Consider the following 19,933-nt stretch of genomic DNA (forward strand, 5'->3'; position numbering starts at 1 on the left):
ACAAATATCAATCAATAATCAACAAGCCTATATACACGCAATTTCGCCAGATCAAGACAATAGCTAACCATCATTCTGCTACCAAGAAACTGGTGCAGATCAGAGCTTCCGAATCCCCTCTACTTCCACGGACGGAATGATTTCACAGTCACACACGCATACACACATCACACACTGGTGGGGCCCATTACACCAACATTCACCCTAAATCACTCTATCCGCGCCCTGTAAAGGGGAGAAACACCTTACACATGAACTCTATCTAATCTGCCTATACTTTGAGGTCAATGCGACCAGCTAGTTGCTATAGATCTAACAAAATACATTTCAAAGAATACACAGTAAAATCAATAAACATGACCAGAAATAATCACCCGAGACAGAAATTCAAACAGATTGTTCATTTATCTAAAATTTCAAGAAAGCCAATTAAATGCAAAATTCATTTCTCTCATATTTACCTATTCTGTCTAAATGTCAGATCCTAAGTCAGAACCGGTCCTCTGTAGAAGAATTATAGTTTTCTGCCGTCAAGTGGCGCTAAACCTCTCTAGTCTACTATTATTTATACAAAATTTTACATTCTATAAAGTTACATTTCTTTATTCAGAACGGATGAATGGCGGAAATAATGTCATCTTGGTACTTTTTCGATATTCTGCGAGATTTTCTCACGCATAGATCGTCCCAAATAATGAATAGTAGAATTGAACGTCCATGACTAATTCGTTACTTTTACGGATGTCTCTACTAGGTGAATTTGTTTCAATAGTGGGTTCACAATAAGTACGTATCAACTTTTCCGTCTTCCAGGGGCTCTTGGAGAATGTCCCAGACTTGTCATCATGCTTATGGCTTTTCAGTTCACCGGAGGTGCAAGGTCACAGGCAGAGCGAAGCCTTTTTGTAAAATTCCATCTACTCGAATGCAGGCTGTAGCTGGCAGCCATTTTCGGGTAGGCCACATTAGACAACTTAAGCAAAAATAAACATAAAACAGAATTACTGCACAGAAATGATTATACAGTGTTATTCCCCTGCTAATACCCTTCTGTGTGTATTTATCTAGCCATTTGCGACATCAAAAGCCATTAATGCATATTAATTATAAGCGCAAAACCTCATAACATCACATAAGCAACATCGTTTTCTGTCAGTTTGCTCACCAACATAGTTCACTTATTATTTAGCCATGCAATAGCATTCCCACGTGTAATTCTCTTGTTAATAAGGTTGATTAGACAACATTCGACAAACTTTTAATCATTAATATTTAATCAGTAGTACTTTTAGTTAGAAAATGCGAAAATGAAACAGGTATTCGGTTTTAGTAAAAACCCTGCTCCATCAACGCAGCCATTCAAAGACATTGTTAAAGTCTTCCAAAATGTTTGCAGCTGCGAACATCGCTACTGTTGCATGCTTCCAAGCAAAATTAGATATCTCAGCAGTGTCAACACCTGCAGATATTTTTTCTCAACGCCAAAAGAGATCCAGTGTGCAGTGATGCACATGTAATCAGTCGCTTGGCAACTGGTCGACATGTCTGTTGTCAGGTGGATACTGTGGACAGCACTCTTCTGCAAAACTTGTCCAAGCAATTCAAGCAGATCGTGATGTAGCGCTGGAACAACAACTCTGGCAAATAGGACCGACTGAGTACCTTCCATTTTGGGCAGATGGCTGCACAAATTCAAGAATACCTACCCCTTCAATAAAAGAGAAAGAAACGAGGTCCAGCGCTAAAATTTTATCCAGCTTCGCGTTGTACACACGTGCCATTGGGTGGTTGCGTTCATACTGCCCCTCTGACCGATACATGGCAGGAATAGTAGCCTGAATATTTTTCTTTCCTGATGCCACTGATACAGGTGACTTCTTGAGAGTAGGTGATGGTAGGCTCAATGAGCTTTTCAGTGGGGTAATCACTGTCCTCTGTTGCCTTGGTGTTTCGACCTGAGTCTTGTGCCATTGCAATGTTGCTGTTGTGGGCGATACTGCTGGGGAGAGGGCTGCTTTGCTTAATGAAGATATCTTCCTCTTCTTCACCTTCCACAGTGATCGGATCGGATTCTGATTCCCTGTTCAGCTGGTTTTTACCCCCTTCACCCAACAACACTTGCAGTTTTTTGGCCTCTAAGGTGTGCCTCCCAATGGATCGTGTGGTGCTTTCTCAAAAGGGCTGTTTTGCCCCCGGTACCATAGTTTGTACAAAGCTTACCTCAAGTAATACTTGCTCCGCAAAGGGAACATATGGCAATGTTCGCCTCCTTCTGGCTAACCGAAAAGAAATTCCAAACTGGGGAGCTCAACTCTCTGACCACTGCAAATGTCGGATGAACTGGCGCTAGATGGGCATTTTGACATTTGACTCTCTGCAGTATCTACTTCTACTGAAGTGGTTGGGGACTTTGCAAATATGGCAGCTGGTGGTGGAGGATCTGTGGTGCCACTGCCACATCCCCCCCAGAAAGTTGGGTTGGGGAAACATCGGTCTCCACTGTGCCTGGACTAAAATCCATGATGACTGGCTTGTCGTCATCCTCCTCTTCTACACCTGCCTCCATAACTTAGCCTTGTCTGAGTTGTCTCGTGGTGTGTCTCAATCTCAGACTGAGGTAGGATCCAAGAGGTGTCTAGATCATCAGAAGGGGGGCTTGAAGTAGAAAATGATGCACCACTAACCCTCCTTTTTCTTGCTGGAGATCTGGAAGACAATAGATCTTCTGGAGCAGATTGCTCTACTTCCTCAGCAAGAAGATCAATCTCTTGAACTGCTCCTACCTCGGGAGAAACTAATATTGGTGATTGTGCCTGTTGTTCTTGTTGTTGTCCACTTCTCTGAGTTTCCTGCACTGATTGGGTACTACTTTGCAAAAGAAATACGTCAATGTCCACATCAGTGCTCGTCGGCATTGCCGTGGTTAGAGTGGCTGCCTCTGTGACAGACATGGGCTTGCACCTAGATTGGGGTGGGTCCACTGATTGGGGGTGCTGTTCTCAGCTTTCTTCCCAGAGGCCGGTGCGGCGGTCACAGTTTTTTGTTTTCCAAAAACCATCTGGGGTGACATACCAGTGGTGGTGGTGGTGGTAAGCTCCTTCTTTTTCTCACTAGCTACTTTCTTGGTAGCATTTTTAGGCTTAACAGCACCTTTCTTTGGGGCCATTTTGGAGCTGTCAGTTAGCAGTGGCACTTAGCTTAGAGATGTCTGATTTGTGGGTCACTCACACATCACGCTCATGCCGTGCACAGGCCTGTGGGTGATTGTGTTGTTGTCTCTTGTTGTTGTCTTCTTCTTGTGGACTTAAAAGAAGCAAGAAGGACATCAGTGAAACGTGGCATTATTGCTGTTCAATTACTAGCACAAAAAAAAAAATACAATTTAGTATGGTCACTGCTTTTACTCGCTTACTTAACAATACAGGGTAAATATATCTACTCATTCATAAAACGGAAACCCATACCAACATATACTTTCATAGTGACTGATCACTCAGGAAGATTAATAGAGAGCAAAAACAACAACATGCAGATGAAATTGTTTGCTGTATGTGCGGCATGTGATGTCATGTCACTCACAATGTGTGATGTGGCACTGAGGGAGGTGCACCTGACAAATGAAAATGGAAGGAATAATCCTAGACAATGAATGCTGTTGTTCACATATAGCAGACATGAGGTTGATTTGATTGATGTAAGATGTAGTGGGAATGGTATAAACAAAACACATTTATTTTTAATTCCACAAAAAAGAACATTGGAAAAAGAATGTATTAATTAGTTACTTACTTTTTTTTACTATTTAAATAATTAAACATAAGTTAAGTTATCCTCAAAGATATAATAATAAGTTATTATTAAACTGCTATCTCATTGCTCAACCATCCATGCAGCCTGTGGCAAAAAGAGCTGAATTTGGTTGGACGCACAAAGTGGCTCATGTGCCACATTGTCATCAACAACAACACTGAACAGGAAGCCATTCATTGGGAACAAGGAGAAGACATGTAGGCCTATAAGGAAAGCACACTGGCTGTCTAACCAAAATGTCTGCCAGCCACATTGTCACAACAAGAAGCTGCAGGCCTAGAACAAAGCACGCATGCAGGTTAATGGCAAAAGCACACTGGCTGCCTACACAAAATGGCCACTAGCCACATGGTCACAACATCAAGCAGGAGAACTAGAACAAAGAACGCATGCAGGCCTATGGCAAAAGCATGCTGACTGCCTACACAAAATGGCTGGTAGCCACATGGACACTCTGAAGCCACAACAACAAAAGGCAGGAGGCCTTTAAAACAAACAGCACATGCAGGCCTAAGGACAGTCCACTGACTGTACAAAATGGCCCCTGACCTGTGACCACATGATATCTGGAACAAAGGCAAATGTCGGCCTATGGCAAACACACACACACTGGCCAGACAAAGGAGGCATGGTAAGACAGAGAAAACATCATTAATTTAGCAATGCCCCAAACTAAAATTATTGGACTAAAAAGCAATGTTTACGACAACACAACTCACATCCTTCAAAGGCATTACCCCACCTAGTCCTATATGCTGTTTGCAAGAGAAAAAACATGAAATACCACAAAAGAGCACATTTTGTATTTCAATCCAAATCCATCCATGGCATCAATGTGCAGTAAACACCATAGAAACTGTTGTTTCATGCACCCATGACTAGCACTGAGCCTGCTGGCTGGAAGGCCAATTGGCAGACTAGGCCACATAGTGAATTCAATCAATATTTCAAAGGTATTAAAAAAAAATAGAAAATGTAGTAAACTGTGAAACATTTTTTTAACAAAAGAAAAAAAATGAAATGCAAAGAAATCACTAGGCCCCTACTGAAACAACAGGCTACCAACCCCAATAAATTGAAAAAATCCATTAAAAGTACAAATACATCGAGATGCATGGCCTCAATCGAAAAAACAACACCAGTTTTTCAACTTACTTGTGAAATCTCAAATTCAAAGTCCTTAAGTGCAATGGGATATGCAACCGACACAAAGAGTGATCCTTCCAGCTCCAAATCCAAATGAAAAGTGACCAGAGATAGACAAAGTACAGGGAGGAGCCTGCTGGACAGGAACAGGAAGTTGAAGACTCTGGGGCACTTCTTTCCATTCGAAAAAAAAGTAAAAAACCAAAAAAAAGAGTCCTCCTTCAAAAAAACCATAGCCAATGTCAATTTGAGAAGGTTTTTAACCCCAAATCATCAGTTCAGGAAGAATTTGATGCTGCTCGAGGAGAGAATCTTCCCCAGATTGCAGCTGTGGTAGAACCTGCATGTTCGGTATCGTGTACAGCAGAAAAGATCTGCCGAAAGTCGCTGGCATGCTCAGATAATGAATGGTGACTGCAAAATCTCGAGGTAGCATGTGGCCAGCTAGCAAATCTCGTGGCACGCGTGAACAGCCCTAAAAATCTCGTGGGCAATTTCGAGCGCCTGGCAAGTCACTCACAAGTGTGCAAAAATAAGTTTTGAGCACGCGGACCAAAAAAAATCTCCGCTCCGTTATGGATCAAAGTTTAGCAGTAACTTTGCGTTCTCTACACAAATGGCCTTGCACCCGAAAAGCACAAATAAACATTATATCAAAGACAGTATTGTCCATAGTCTAAGACAATTTCAATTGTAGATGGATAGCTTCCCAAAATAAGGAACAAAAAAGGGTTGTGTTTTTGATTGTAGAAGACGATGTCTTTATTCTTTTAATCCAGGAACATTTTCTTTAAAATAAAGACGCATAATGGACAAGGCTGCCAACGCGTTTCATCCCTCATGGGACTTCTTTAGGGCTCCAAAAATCTGTAATTTTCTGTAAGTTGTGATTCATGCGTAAGTGTTCGGACCATAGAAAAAGTAAATAGATAATTTAAAATCTTATGTCTAGAAGCGGAGAGAGCACCAAGCATCACCAAGACGCACTGTTCATGGCTTTCCCGATCTAATGATATGGGATTTATATCTCCCCCACGTGTATGTGGTTGTCTGGTTCATGAGAAATTGAAACTTTGCGTTCTCCACAGACCTCCGCAAACTCCATTAACAGTGTGCAGTTTCATGCCCAAGCTTAGTTCAGGCCAAGCACGATGGAGGGCGGGCTGTATACAGGAACCAAGTTAGACAAGCTGAACATAGTACCTTAACCTGGTTTGCTGAGCATTGCAAAATCTTGTGCCAATGATGCGTCGTGCAGCGGCGGTTACCAGGAAGTGCGGGGCTGCGATGCAGTGTCCTGTGTCATCATTGATGATGCCATCAACGGGGGTCTTTTGATGCAAAGTATGGTATGAAGATGCTTTGCCCATCATTGGTTCCGAAGAAGCTGCGGGGCTGCGATGTAGAGTCCTGCATCATTGTCAAGGATGCCATAGATAAGCGGCTTTGGTGAGAATGCCTGCTCCGAGGAGCAGAAGCAGTTCATAGGAGTCTGTGATGTGAGACTCGGCATCAGGGTTGCGTTATGCCATGGTGGTTCTAAAGCAGAGCTACAAAGAGATGTGTCGTGATTCCTTGAATCTGCCTACTGGACCACAGCTGTGATGGCAGAACATTTTCAGGCCCTCTTCCAAGGGTCTGGGACTTGGATGGCACCACTTGGGGATAGGATTCACAGCAGACAGAGCCCAGATGCCAGGTTCAAGGTGATTGGAGCCTTTTCTGTCCCTGAGGCACTGATCAGGAGGCCAAGCAAACAGTCCTTGGAGTCACTCTAGTGATTCTGTGTTCAATATTCAGGTCCAGTCCTTCTCATTCAAGCAGCAAGGCAGCAAGGCAGCAGACTGCAGGGCAGCAGAGTAGCAGTCCTTTTTGCTGAGAAGTGCAGCAGTCCTTCTGATTCTTCCACAGATCCAGAGGTGTATGGAAGAGTTGGATCTGAGAGTGCAATATTTATACCTGGAACCCACTTTGAAGTAGGAGAAGGTTATGGAGGTTGCCACCCCCAGAGGTGTCTGGAATATCCTGTCTCCCTGCCTTGGTTTCAGCTTGTCTGGAGACACAGAAGCCCAGTGTCAATCTATCCATTTGGGAGAGTGCTCAAGAAGAACCTATGTGTTGTACAAGTGTGGTAGGTAATAGCTCCTTCCCATAATCAAGTCAGAGATAGCCCATCCTTCCAACACCTATTCCCCATTTGTCTTATGGCTGGGAGTAATACACAAAGACCAACTGCCAGCTACACCTAGTCATGTTACCCAGGATACATGCTGCAGGTACCAAAAATTGGGGCAAGCAAATCCCAACTTTCTAAAAGTGACATTTGCAGAATTGTGACTTAAAATCCGACGTAACCATTAAATATAGTTTTTATTTACAATTCTTCAGATATCAAACTCAAAATTCCTACCTGCTTCCAATTGAAATTTATCGCTTATTAAATGTAATATGGTACCCCTATGTTATCCTATAGGAGAGGCAGGTCATGCAATCATGAACAATTAAATTAGGAGTTGTTCACTACCAGGACATGTAACCTTAAAAGCACATGTCCAACTTTTACATGCACTGCACCCTACCCTATGGGCTGATTGAAGCCCACCATAGGGGTGACTGATAATTTAAAAAGGAAGGTTGAGGTCTGACAAAACTTTTATTTTGCCAGATCAAAATGGCAGTATCATACCAAGGCTGCAGTGACAGGCCTGTGACATGTTTACAGGGCTACTTAAGTGGGTGGCACAATAAGTGCTGCAGGCCCACTAGTAGCATTTCATTTACAGGCTCTGGGTACATGTTGTACTACTTTACTGGGGGCCTTACCAGTAAATGAAATGTGCCAATTGAGTGTAAGTCAATTTACCATGTTTTAAAGAGAGAGAGCGGAAGAACGTTAGCACTAGTTAGCAATGGTAATGTGTGCAGAGTTCTAAAAGCCAACACAAAAACGGGTTCATAAAACAGGAGGGTGAAGGCAAAACGTTTGGAGCTAACCCAGCAGAGAGGACCAAGTCCAACAACTTTCAATATATTTAATCTCCCACTTATCTAATATATTTGCTCCCAAGTTGCTTGAACTGTTTAACTCTTATATCCCAAGGATTGTATTTATCTTTGGAAGCAGTCATTACACTTTTTACCAAACAAGATAAAGACCATCTGGATTGCAAGAACTCTAGGCAAATATTTATGGGAAATAGTGTTTGTAGGGTTCATGTTAAAATATTTGTCACAAAGCTAGAGACTTTTATTCCATCTCTTAATAATCATGATTAAACAGTTTTATTAAGGGCCAGAGGTCCTCCGAGAAAGATGGAGTTTTCTTAAATGTTGCCTTGAAAGTATCTTCATGTAAGCAACCTGTTGCTGCCATGTCATTTGATTCTGATAAGGAATCTGGCAGAATTAATTGGGTCCTTTTGTTCTAAAACAATGTCCTGGTTTGGGTTAAGATCTAGATTCATTATTATGATATGTATTATGTACACTAACCCAAAAGCTTGCTTTTTTTTAACAGATCTTTTTCCACATAGATCAATTTGCAGTGTGGCACTAGACAAGGTTTTCCACTTCGCACTTTATTATTTAACCTATGTGTTAATTTTCCCTATATATATTTACTATTTCTCATTGTGACGGTATAAGATATTTAAAAAAAAAGATATATATATATATATATATTTATATATCACCCTATAACACCATGATTTTATTATCAGACAGATCTTTTGTTATCAAATAATTATACTGCCAATAACACTCCAAAATTAAAGAAGTTCCTCTCATCAATCCGTACATGGAATTCATTGCAAGAATGTATATTTTCATATGTGGCTAATTTTGGCAATATTTCCTGTTCTCTGATCAGGTTTATTAAGCTTATTAAAATATTAACCTATCAATTTTTTAGAAGAAATGGCATGAGGAAGACTTTCTTGGATTTTGCAACTGTTGAAAATAGCAATATTATTCCTTTTTGGGGATTTATGAAATTCTTTTACTCTAAAAAACAATGCTTTTTCACAAATTAAAATTCTAAAGCACCATATCAAATATACTTATTTCAAATATTTCTTCTACATCTAATTTTTACTTTTTCCTACAAAAAGATATTGTTTTTTGGAGGGGTGTAATATTGCCACAGCTTCATATCTTTATATGGCACTTCACCAATTTATCTCTCAAAGCTGCATCTCTGATTGAAATACAGTGAGAGAGAGATGTATCTGCATGTTGGTCTTTTGATCTGTACAATAAAATTTTGACCAACAAAATTCATAAAAATTTGAAAGCTGCCATGATCAATCAGATGTTATTTTTTTTATTTATAGTAGATGAAGGAAGTGGCCCGATTAGGATCACCCGGGTCACTCACGACCACCTCTCAGCCTTCCACACCAAATGAAGAGTCGGTCAGACAGTAGAGAATACAAACCAATATCTATTTATTCAGGTGCACTCAGGGTGGAACCCAGTCTGCCCAGTCGCTTAGGAGTGCTGCAGAGGGACGGACATCAGCAAGCATAGGGATACATTATGTACATTTCAGAACAAATGAAGACACACCCACAATGGAATTTTCCAAGCAGATGCAGCAAAACTGTGAAATACAAAAAATTAAGTTTTGATTCTGAGACCGGGCACACACTATCTACCAGTCAAGGTCATTATGCCCATGCCCGCCACTAGACAAGTCTATCTAGTGAGAAAGGTATGCGCTGATAAGAACAGTCTATTCATTAGTGAAGCAAAACCCAATTTTGGAGAAGCTGAACCTAACAGAGGCTTTTTTTCGGAAACAGCAAGGTATAAGTTTCGATTATAACACAAAATGGCGCCCACAAAAGAAAATGGAGCTGCACATGCTAATATACATTGAATAATACATAAATATGATTTTTTTATTCTAACAGACCCTCCTTTTAGTATGAGCTAAACATTTTTTTTTTTTTATTAATAGCAAAGAATAAGTAAGTCAGCAAATCATAAGTGAACTTCTTAGGAGCACTCCATGTTGTCAGCATCGGGAAGGGAGACTGTACGGAGGGAAGAAGTCTAAAAAATGCTCTCATCTATTTGCATAAGAACGTCTATCTCTTTCTGGATCATAATTGTTGCATTAGTGTCATGAATCAATATTTTCCTTTTCGGAGTAAGAAGGGTGGTGCAATAAGAGCAGCAGAAGGGAAGGCATTGAACAAGGACACAACAAGAGACCAAAATTACGATGAAATAAATCACCTTTTCAAGGATCCAGCCAAACTGCCAAAAGCGACCAACTCCAGTTCCCACTTTCCATTCCTTTAACATTTTCTAAGATGTCTAAAATGTGTTGGGTAATATTCCTTTCCTTATTGGTGATCCAGACTACCCACTGGTCTCCCACTACCGCGCACACACCACCACTCTTAGCTAGGATGAATTCAACAGCATATCTAGTCTGTTCAGAATATATTCGCATTCTTTCCAACTGGGTTGTGATGTCACTCAAAGCTGCTACTGTAGAATTAGACAATATCTGCAGCTTACATCTAAAGTATTCTCTGGCTCTCTCACCCCTGGCCATAGCAATACCTCCAAATGTAATTATGGAATATTGACTGTATCCAAATGTTATACCATTGCCGTAATTATTTACTTCGAGATCTGTCACACCCTCACCGAATTCCTTGGTCAATGTTCTTTTCACCCATCTTACTTTACGCTTCGCATGTTTGCAAGGCACACCCAAGGGCAGCACCATTCCAAGTGCCACATCATGTGTACCATTACGGACATTCAAATACGTTTCATTGGACAGAAAGAAAAACCCAGGATGAGCACAAATAGGCCTATCATAATCTACAACAGAATACCTGGAATTCCACCCAACAGTACTGGGATCCTTTGGTTCTACCATAGAGTATGTGCCCTTACGCAAAACTATCCCTGAACAGTTAATATATAAGATGAGGTCAGTAAAATTTACAACTGGACAGCATGCAGGGTGATAACCAGTTTCTCGGGGAACTGTCAATTCCTTGTAATGGTAACCCACCAAGGTAACATTCTGTTTTTCCATATAGAAATTGTTGCAATAAGTGTTGTTGTCACAACATGGATAACCCATGCCTTCCGGCTTTCTATGATATAGACAAGGACCTGGATAGCCAAACCCAAATACTCCTTGTAGTTCTATGAAATTAGGGTACAGAGTGTAGGTATAGTTGACAATTGACATTGGATACGCTGTCCATAAACTAGTGACAGTTTCAGTAGGATTACAAGCAGTACCTTCTCCAAAAAATCTCTTGAGGAATGACCTTCTCCTTAGTACATGATAATGCAGTCTGATCACGTTCCAATACCCATGACACCCCACCCAAGATCAATAGCAACAAACCCATAAGAACAGCACATAATATCTTTTTCTTTGTAGACCAAATTACAAGTGTGTAAACAGGGGTAATCACTGGCTGCTCTTCCTCAGCAACCATTCTGCCAAAGGGATGCATAACGGATGATGAAATGGGGCAAAATGCAAGAAAGAGAAATGTACAAGTTCTCAGTGTCCGTCAGAGCCTCATTGGTACAGACTCCTATTGTCCATAAAAAACGTTGGCACTCTTGAGCACCGGCAGTGGAGCTTGCTCTGTCCTAAGCTTGTGTTACCACGTCGACCAGGATAATATACCCACAAGGGGATACTATTGAACTATCCTGTCCAACGTTCAAACAGTGCACAAATCTCTCAGCACCATAAACTAACTCCATTGGTACTATAGCAAAGTACAGCCTAACTTACACAGTCCATCCTTAAATAATCCTTTTTGTCCTTTGGTGCACTGTCTCCCAGCCAAGGGTGCAAATTGTACCTAGTGACTCCAGGCACAGAGGGATCAACAAAAAGGGGCTCCTGGATAGCTCGTATTTCCGGAGGAACTGCTGCATTCAGCACTTCATCATTTTCCTCATCTGTTCACGTCCAGGTCAGCTTGGCGTCACTGAAGGGGACAAACCGAGGCACCGTCTCACACTCGGAGTCCCCTATTCCATCCTTCACTCACAGATCATAGGGCAACGGTAGTGGTATTCTGCGACAATGTGTCGCATGAATCTAATTCTTATGGCCGGTGACCTTGACTGCTCTGGGCGTAGCTAGGAGGACCTGTTCTGATCCTTTCCAACGCGGCTCCAAACTCTTCTTTCGCTGAAGTTTTTTCACAAGGATATAATCCCCAGGCTGAATGTCGTGTCCAGGCCCCTCTGGTGTAGCTGGCAGGGCTCGCTGGACCTTTTGGTGAATAAAACGCAAACTTTCAGTTAACTGGGCAAGCTAGTCAATTGGGACACCCCAGACATTTGCCAGGAGTCCAAACATGACCTTATACGGTGACAATCCTTACCTAGAACATGCTGTTGTTCCCGTTGACAGAAGAGCTAATGGTAAAGCATCTGGCCACTTTAACCATGTGGTCTCCTGAATTTTTGCCAATTTGAGTTTGAGAGTACCGTTGTTCTTCTCAACCAAGCCTGCTGACAGTGGATGATTGGCAGCATGGAACTTTTGCTTAAAGCATAGACCACTGACTCATTGTCAGTAAACTTGCACCCTCGCAGATCCACCATTCCTGAGCCCTTGCACTCCCATAGTGCTTGGTGTTCGAGGCCCTCTTCCACCCGCAGGTTATACCTGCGCCTTATCCGTGGTGGTCCAGTGGACCTCTGACTCCTTTTTCTTGCTCCGCTTTCTGCCCCTTCTGCCCTTTAGCTCTGTCACCTTTTTACTCTTCTTACCACTCTTCTTCTGCTTTCAGCTCCATTTTACACCTGTTAGCTCTGTCTCTGGATTGACTTCATCGTCTTCAGTGTGTCTTTGGTGGTGAGGGCTGTCAAGCTGCCAATTGTTGGTTTCAGTGTGTCGGGGTGGGTTGTGAGGGTTCGATGTGTTGGTTGTCTTCGTTGAAGTTGTTGAGGTGGAAGAAGGCACTGAGTTTGTTGCAGAGGTCTTGTGAGGGAGGGATGTCAGTAGACTCGCGGGTGGGTTGGGCGAACTCCTTTATGATGCTGAAGAGTTCTTTGCTGTTGCGTGCATATGTGGAGATTCTGTTTTCGATCGCTGTTTTTCTCGTATTTCTGATGAGTTGGAGGTGGGCGTTGGTGGTAGATCTGAAGTTGTTGTGGGCTTCTGTGGATTTGGAGTTCCTCCAGGCTTATTTGAGGTGGAGGCATGTTTGTCTGGACTCTCGGAGTTCGGTGGTAAATCATCTGGCTTTCTTGGCATGTGTGTTGTTGTTCTTCTTGAGGGGGGCTATGGTGTTGGCGCTGTGCAGAGTTTGGGCTGCAGTGTTGGGGTCGTCGTCTTCTGCGGTGGTTGGGGTCGCGTTCCCGAGTGTGGAGGTGAGCTGGTCATTGGTGATTTTGGTCCAGTTTCTTCGTGGGAGCAGGTGCTGGGGTCGGTGGGTGGGGCATGTTCTGAAGGTGAAGTGGATGCATCGATGGTCTGTCCACGGGAGTTCGGTGGTGTGGCTGAAAGTGACGGAGTTTCCTGATGTGAAGAGGGGGTCGAGGGTGTGTCCTACTGAGTGCACGGGTTCCGTCATGATCTGGCGGAGTCCAATGTTATGGAGGTTGTCCAGGAGGGATGCGCTGTTGGGGTCTAGTTGGTTGTCTAGGTGGCAGTTGGTTGTCTAGGTGGCAGTTGAGGTCTCCCAGCAGGGTGTAGTTGGTGGATGCGATGGCTTGTGGGGAGATGATGTCTGTGATGGAGTTGGTGAAAAGTCTGCAGGGTCCGGGGGGGTCGGTAGATGAGAGTTCCTTGGAGGGTGGTGGTAGGGCTGGCCTGTACCTTGAAGTGTAGGTGTTCCATCAGGTCTGTGGGCTCGTCAGTGAGTGTGCTCAGGCGGAGGGTGAATTTGTCAACGATGGTGATTCCTCCTCCCAGGTGGGTGGGTCGGTCCTTCTGGGAGATCTGGTATCCTTGGGGAATGGTGATGGTGATGTCCGGGGAGGGAGAGTCAAAAGAAGAGAGGGAGGAGGAGACAGAGCGTCGGCCTATTACACCCAGCCCTTAGTGTTTACCCTCCATCACCCGTTTGTCTAGGACGCTGGGGTCTGCAGGAAAGAGTGTGGTTCAGCAAGTCCTTAAAATTAAATACATGAGGCCAGAGATTATGGGCCATATTATGAAGGAAGGGCAATAACATTATCGCCGCTTTAGCGGCAGGAAACTGCCGCTAAAGCGGCGATAAGGTGTTGATAATATGTCCTTGTGAATTCCCTTAGAAGCCCCGGTTCTTGTGTGAACCTGGGCTTCTATGGGAATTTACAAGGGCATATTTTCAAACCCTTATCATCGCTTTAGCTGCAGTTTCCTGTCGCTAAAGTGGTGATAATGTTATCGCCGTTGTTTGATAATGTAGTCCTACATTATTAGCTATGGGAAAACCACTTGCATGCACCTTTGCACCAGGGTGCTGCACCCCAACCCCTTCCCCTGCACTTTGCTCAATTGTAGGTCTTGCACACCGAGGCTTCACTGCTCACCTGACACCACTGGTGTGTCCCACGACGTGTTGGTGCAAGCTCCTAGTCCGGGGTATGTTTGTACGATAGACCAGGTCTCCGGTTGGGGACGGTGTCTTGATACCACGATGGAAGGTGTCAGAATGCCAGGGCATCATTGCGGGGTCAGCTCCCGCTCCGCCCTTCTTGTGGCAATCAATGGAATGTCTGAAAAGGGAGAAATAATTTAATGGTGGAAACGTCTGGAGGTAAATGAAGGTTTATTTCAAGCTTGATAGAAAATAGAAGTTGAGTGCATCCTTTGTTTTTGAAGTACGATCTACCAACCGTTAGTGGTAATCGTGGTTCAAAGAGGAGTTGGAGTGCACAAGGTTAAATAAGAATATGCTATGCCAGCGTTCACATACCGAGGAACAGAGCGCACGCTAGAAGCATCATGTGCGCGTGTCATGCAGTGGCGGGAGCCTGTGTGCATGTACACTTAGTAAGGAGCTCACTACAGTGTCCTAAAAGCCAACGCCACGTGTCTGTAGGGCAGCGCTGCCCGCTGGCTCAGGCCTACAGTGCGGTCCAGCAGGTCCTTAAAATTAGATTGATGTGACTGAATGAGGTCAGAGATCACATCATTACGAACGGCAACATCGCTTTTTCACACGTGCGCACTCAGGGTGATGCACCCCACCCCTCCTGCAGAACCGCCCTCAACAGGTGTCTGTAGGGCAGCGCTGCCTGTAGGTTCAGGCCTACCTTATAGTATAGCAGGTCTTTAAAATGAGACAGAGATGTGACTGAATGAGGTCAAAGATCACATCATAACACATGGCAATATCAGTAGTTCAGTAGTTCCTGAGAAAATCAAAAGTAAAATCACATGTATATCTGGGCGTAGCCTAACCACACATCTCATCGTGAGATCTGATTGGCTGTCAGCACTTCATCCAAGAAATGTTGGCAGCCATCTTGGTCCCAATATACATGATAGCACCTCATTAAAAAGCATTGCAGTTAATAGAAGGTTGTAAGACTTTAGTTACATTATCATTTGTTGATGGTACCATACTCATTTTAGGAATTGTGGTGTGTTCTAAGGTGATTTTTCCATGTGAAAAAGCCTTCTGCTGGGATATCATGAATCATGTTTGAGAGAAAACTATTTTCTCATACATTTCCCACAAAGGTTTGGAAGGTGCTCTATAAGCTAAACTGAGAGCATATTTTCTGTAAAATCACATTATCTTTCTCAGTCATGTGAGAATGAAGTCTGACATTCTCAGTAAAACATGTACACCCAACAAGGGCAGAGGCTGTCAGTTGATTCCTTTGTGTTCTACCGCAGCTTCCCAGAGTGTTCTAAAGAACAACTAGAGCGCTCGCAGTCCTACTTATGACAAATGTATTGCACACCTGAAGCCATCTTGATTGGAATAAAGTGGTAACTCTTGAAACATTTAATTTAAAAAGGAACAAAATGAGGGGGTTCATTTTGCCATAGAAAGTATGATTAGTGCTGCAGAAAGAAAAATGAGGGCACATTTTGAGTGACTTCTCAAATCCTCTTTTATTTCATTAAAAAATTCTGACATACAGACTGAAACATGCACTTTCAATACCAGCAGCGGACTTTCCTGGTGAGCAGTAGCTTTACTACAGTGATCTAATGAGCAATTAGAGTGCTAAGATTCAGAATTTATGGCAAATGTGTGACACATCTGAATGCCTTCTTGATGGAATCAAAGTAAAAAACTGAAATTATTTCCTACTGAGGAGACTGTAGTAAATGAGGAAATTAGGAAACTTCATAACAAATAAGTCTCCCAAGATGGCCTCCAGAGACAAAAGAGCCCAAATGTAGCACAAATATCACCCAGATGTAGCCCAAGTATAGCCCAATGACAGAATGTCCCAGAGTGTTCTAAAGAACAACTAGAGCGCTAACAGTCTTACTTATGACAAAAGTATGGCACACCTGAAGCCATCTTGATTGGAATAAAGTGGTAACACTTAAAACATTTAATTTGCAAAGGAACAAAATGAGGGGGTTCATTTTGCCATAGAAATTTTGGTTTGGGCTACAGAAAGAAAAATTAGGGCAAATTTTGACTTCTCAAATCCTCTTCAATTTTATTTAAAAAGTCTGACATGCAGACTGAAACATGCACTTTCAATACCAGCAGCAGACTTCCCTGGTGAGCAGACTGCAGTAAATAAGGAAATTAGGAAACTTCATAACAAATAAGTCTCCCAAGATGGCCACCAGAGACAAAAGAGCCCAAATGTAGCACAAATATCACCCAGATGTAGCCCAAGTATAGCCCAATGACAGAATGTCCCGGAGGGTTCTAAAGAACAACTAGAGCGCTAACAGTCTTACTTATGACAAAAGTATGGCACACCTGAAGCCATCTTGATTGGAATAAAGTGGTAACACTTAAAACATTTAATTTGCAAAGGAACAAAATGAGGGGGTTAATTTTGCCATAGAAATTTTGATTTGGGCTACAGAAAGAAAAATTAGGGCACATTTTGACTTCTCAAATCCTCTTCAATTTTATTTAAAAAGTCTGACATGCAGACTGAAACATGCACTTTCAATACCAGCAGCAGACTTCCCTGGTGAGCAGACTGCAGTAAATAAGGAAATTAGGAAACTTCATAACAAATAAGTCTCCCAAGATGGCCACCAGAGACAAAAGAGCCCAAATGTAGCACAAATATCACCCAGATGTAGCCCAAGTATAGCCCAATGACAGAATGTCCCAGAGTGTTCTTAAAAACAACTAGAGCGCTTACTGTCTTACTTATGACAAAAGTATGGCACACCTGAAGCCATCTTGATTAGAATAAACTGGTAACACTTAAAATATTTAATTCAAAAAGGAACACAATGAGGGGGTTCATTTTGCCATATAAATTATGATTACTGCTGAAGAAAGAAAACGTAGGGCGCATTTTGAGTGACTTCTCAAATCCTCTTCTATTTCATTAAAAAAATCTAACATGCAGACTGAAACATGCACTTTTAATACCAGCAGCAGACTTCCGTGGTGAGCAGTAGCTTTAATACAGTGATCTAATGAGGAACTAGAGTGCTAACATTCAGAATTTATGGCAAATGTGTGACATATCTGAATACCTTCTTGATGGAATCAAAGTAAAAAACTGAAAGCATTTCCTACTGAGGAGACTGCAGTAAATGAGGAAATTAGGAAACTTCATAACAAATAAATCTCCCAAGATGGCCACCAGAGACAAAAGTGCCCAAATGCAGCACAAATATCACTCCGATGTAGCCCACATGTAGCTCAATGACAGAAGTGTGCAAAACACTTTTTATTTTTTGTGTTTTTGCAGTTTTATATAGTACAAACTTCTCAGGTATTGGAGTGCTTTACATGAGCATTGGTTACATCATACAAGAACAAATTCATTTTGATTGTAGACATGGGGAGATAAAGTGATTTGACCAGAATCACAGAATGTCGAGCTGAAGCAGAAACTCCAACCTGGTTCCCCAGTGGCAAAGTCTGCAGCTCTGGAAGTAACACAACATCCTCTCCCCTAAGTGCAACATTTAATCAAGTGGTCAACTGGATAAAAAAATATAAAGATAACAAATAATTTAAAAGTGCTTTGTCGCTATTTGAAAACTCAGAAAATACGTCCTCATTTTTGTTTTTTAGAGCACTAACCATAATTTTGATGCAAATAAGACCCTCTCATATATGTAATTTCTAAAGGAAATGCTCTAGGTATTACAGTTTTGATTGCATCAAGATTTGTCAGGCGTTCCACACTTATGTAATAAATATAGAATGTTAGCAATCTAGTTGTTCATTAGGATGCTATTGAGAGGCAGAGGCCAGGGGCCCGGACTCTGAACATTGAAGGCAGGTAGGAGGGTGCAGAGGCAACAATTTGACCACACTGGGCAGGCAGGAAGGGCAGTGGCAGCACAACAGACTATGGAGGGCAGTGGAAAGGGGGGTAGGGGCAACACAACAACAATATAGGACTGGCAAGAGAGGCTGTAGCAATATAATAGACCATTGTGGGCAGAAGGAAGAGGTAGTGGTAGTAGAACCATACATGCCAACAGACCCGATTCAGCCAGGAAACGTCCAATGTTTTTTAGCTCAAATGGGCTTTATTCGATCTGTCTCCTGTCTACAATCTCCTCTTTTGCAATGTAACTCAAAGGGGAATCCATAGAAAGCAATAGGGAGGGGACAGAACCATGCACATGGACAACAGAGAAAAGAGGGGAAAGAAGCAATGGTAGCTAGCTGACCATAATGGACAGACAGGAGAGAAAGCTGCAGCATAACATACCATAAAGGGTAGGAGGGACGGATTAGGTGCATTTCAATGGAACAGACAAGCAAGGAGGGAGGGAATAGGGGTCTGCACATGGAAACAGAGGGCTGGGGGCAATGGGGCAGGGCAGGAGCAGCAAGATGACCATGGAGGTCAGGCAGGATGGGCTCTAGAAGCAAGACACACCATGGAGAGCAACAGTGAGACTATGATGGCATACACACAGACCATGGAGGGAAGGTGGGAGGGGGTCAGGGGTATCTAGCTGACCACACAGGGAAGGTGGGAGGGGCTGTGGCAGCACAGAAGACTATGCATGGCAAGCGGGAGGGTTAGTGGCAGCACAATGGCTATGATGGGCAAATAGGAGGGTACAGAGGCATGCACAAAGGACCATGGAGGATAGAAGGGAGGGTCAGGACCTGGGCACAGACAAGAGAGTTCAGGGGAAGGGGCCTCACAACAGACCATGCGGGGCAAGCAGGAGAAGCAGTTGCAGCACAACAGACCAGGGAGGCAGAAGGGTGTGGCAGTAAAATGGACCATGGAGAACAGGAGGAAGGGGATAGGGACATGGAATGTGGACAGGCAGGGTGGAGGTGGCAGGGACAGGTTACAGTCATCTGACAATGCTAGGCAGGTGGGAGGAGAGTGGCAGCTCAACAGAACACTCAGAGTAGATAGGAGTGGCAGGTCCATGGAACATGGTGGGCAAAAAGGATGGAGCGAGGGCATGCACAAAGACATCGGAGAGCAGGGGGAAGGAGAATAGGGGCAGCAAGCTAAGCACAGAGGCTAAGCAGGAGGTCAATGATGGAGCATAGAATTGGGCAATGGAGGGCAGGAGAAGTGAACTGGTACATCATGCTAAATGGAGGGCAGTGGCAGCACATCAGACCATGCATGGCAGGAGGGAGGAGGCTAGTCCATGGATTCAGACAACAGAGGATACGGAGGAGGAGGATGGGGCAGCAAGCTAACTGTTCAGAGAAGACGGGGAGGCCAGTGGCAGAACAACGGCCATACAGGGCTGTAATAAGGGAGCAGGGACATGGACTTGGCCAATGGATGGCTAGGAGGAGGGAAGGCAGGAGGAGCAAGCTTGGGTGGGGGGCAGCACAATGCCAGGCCCTGCTTCCAACCCCCCACCATCCATTGT

Source organism: Triturus cristatus, chromosome 9, assembly GCF_964204655.1.
Source record: "Triturus cristatus chromosome 9, aTriCri1.1, whole genome shotgun sequence".
Classification (NCBI taxonomy): domain Eukaryota; kingdom Metazoa; phylum Chordata; class Amphibia; order Caudata; family Salamandridae; genus Triturus; species Triturus cristatus.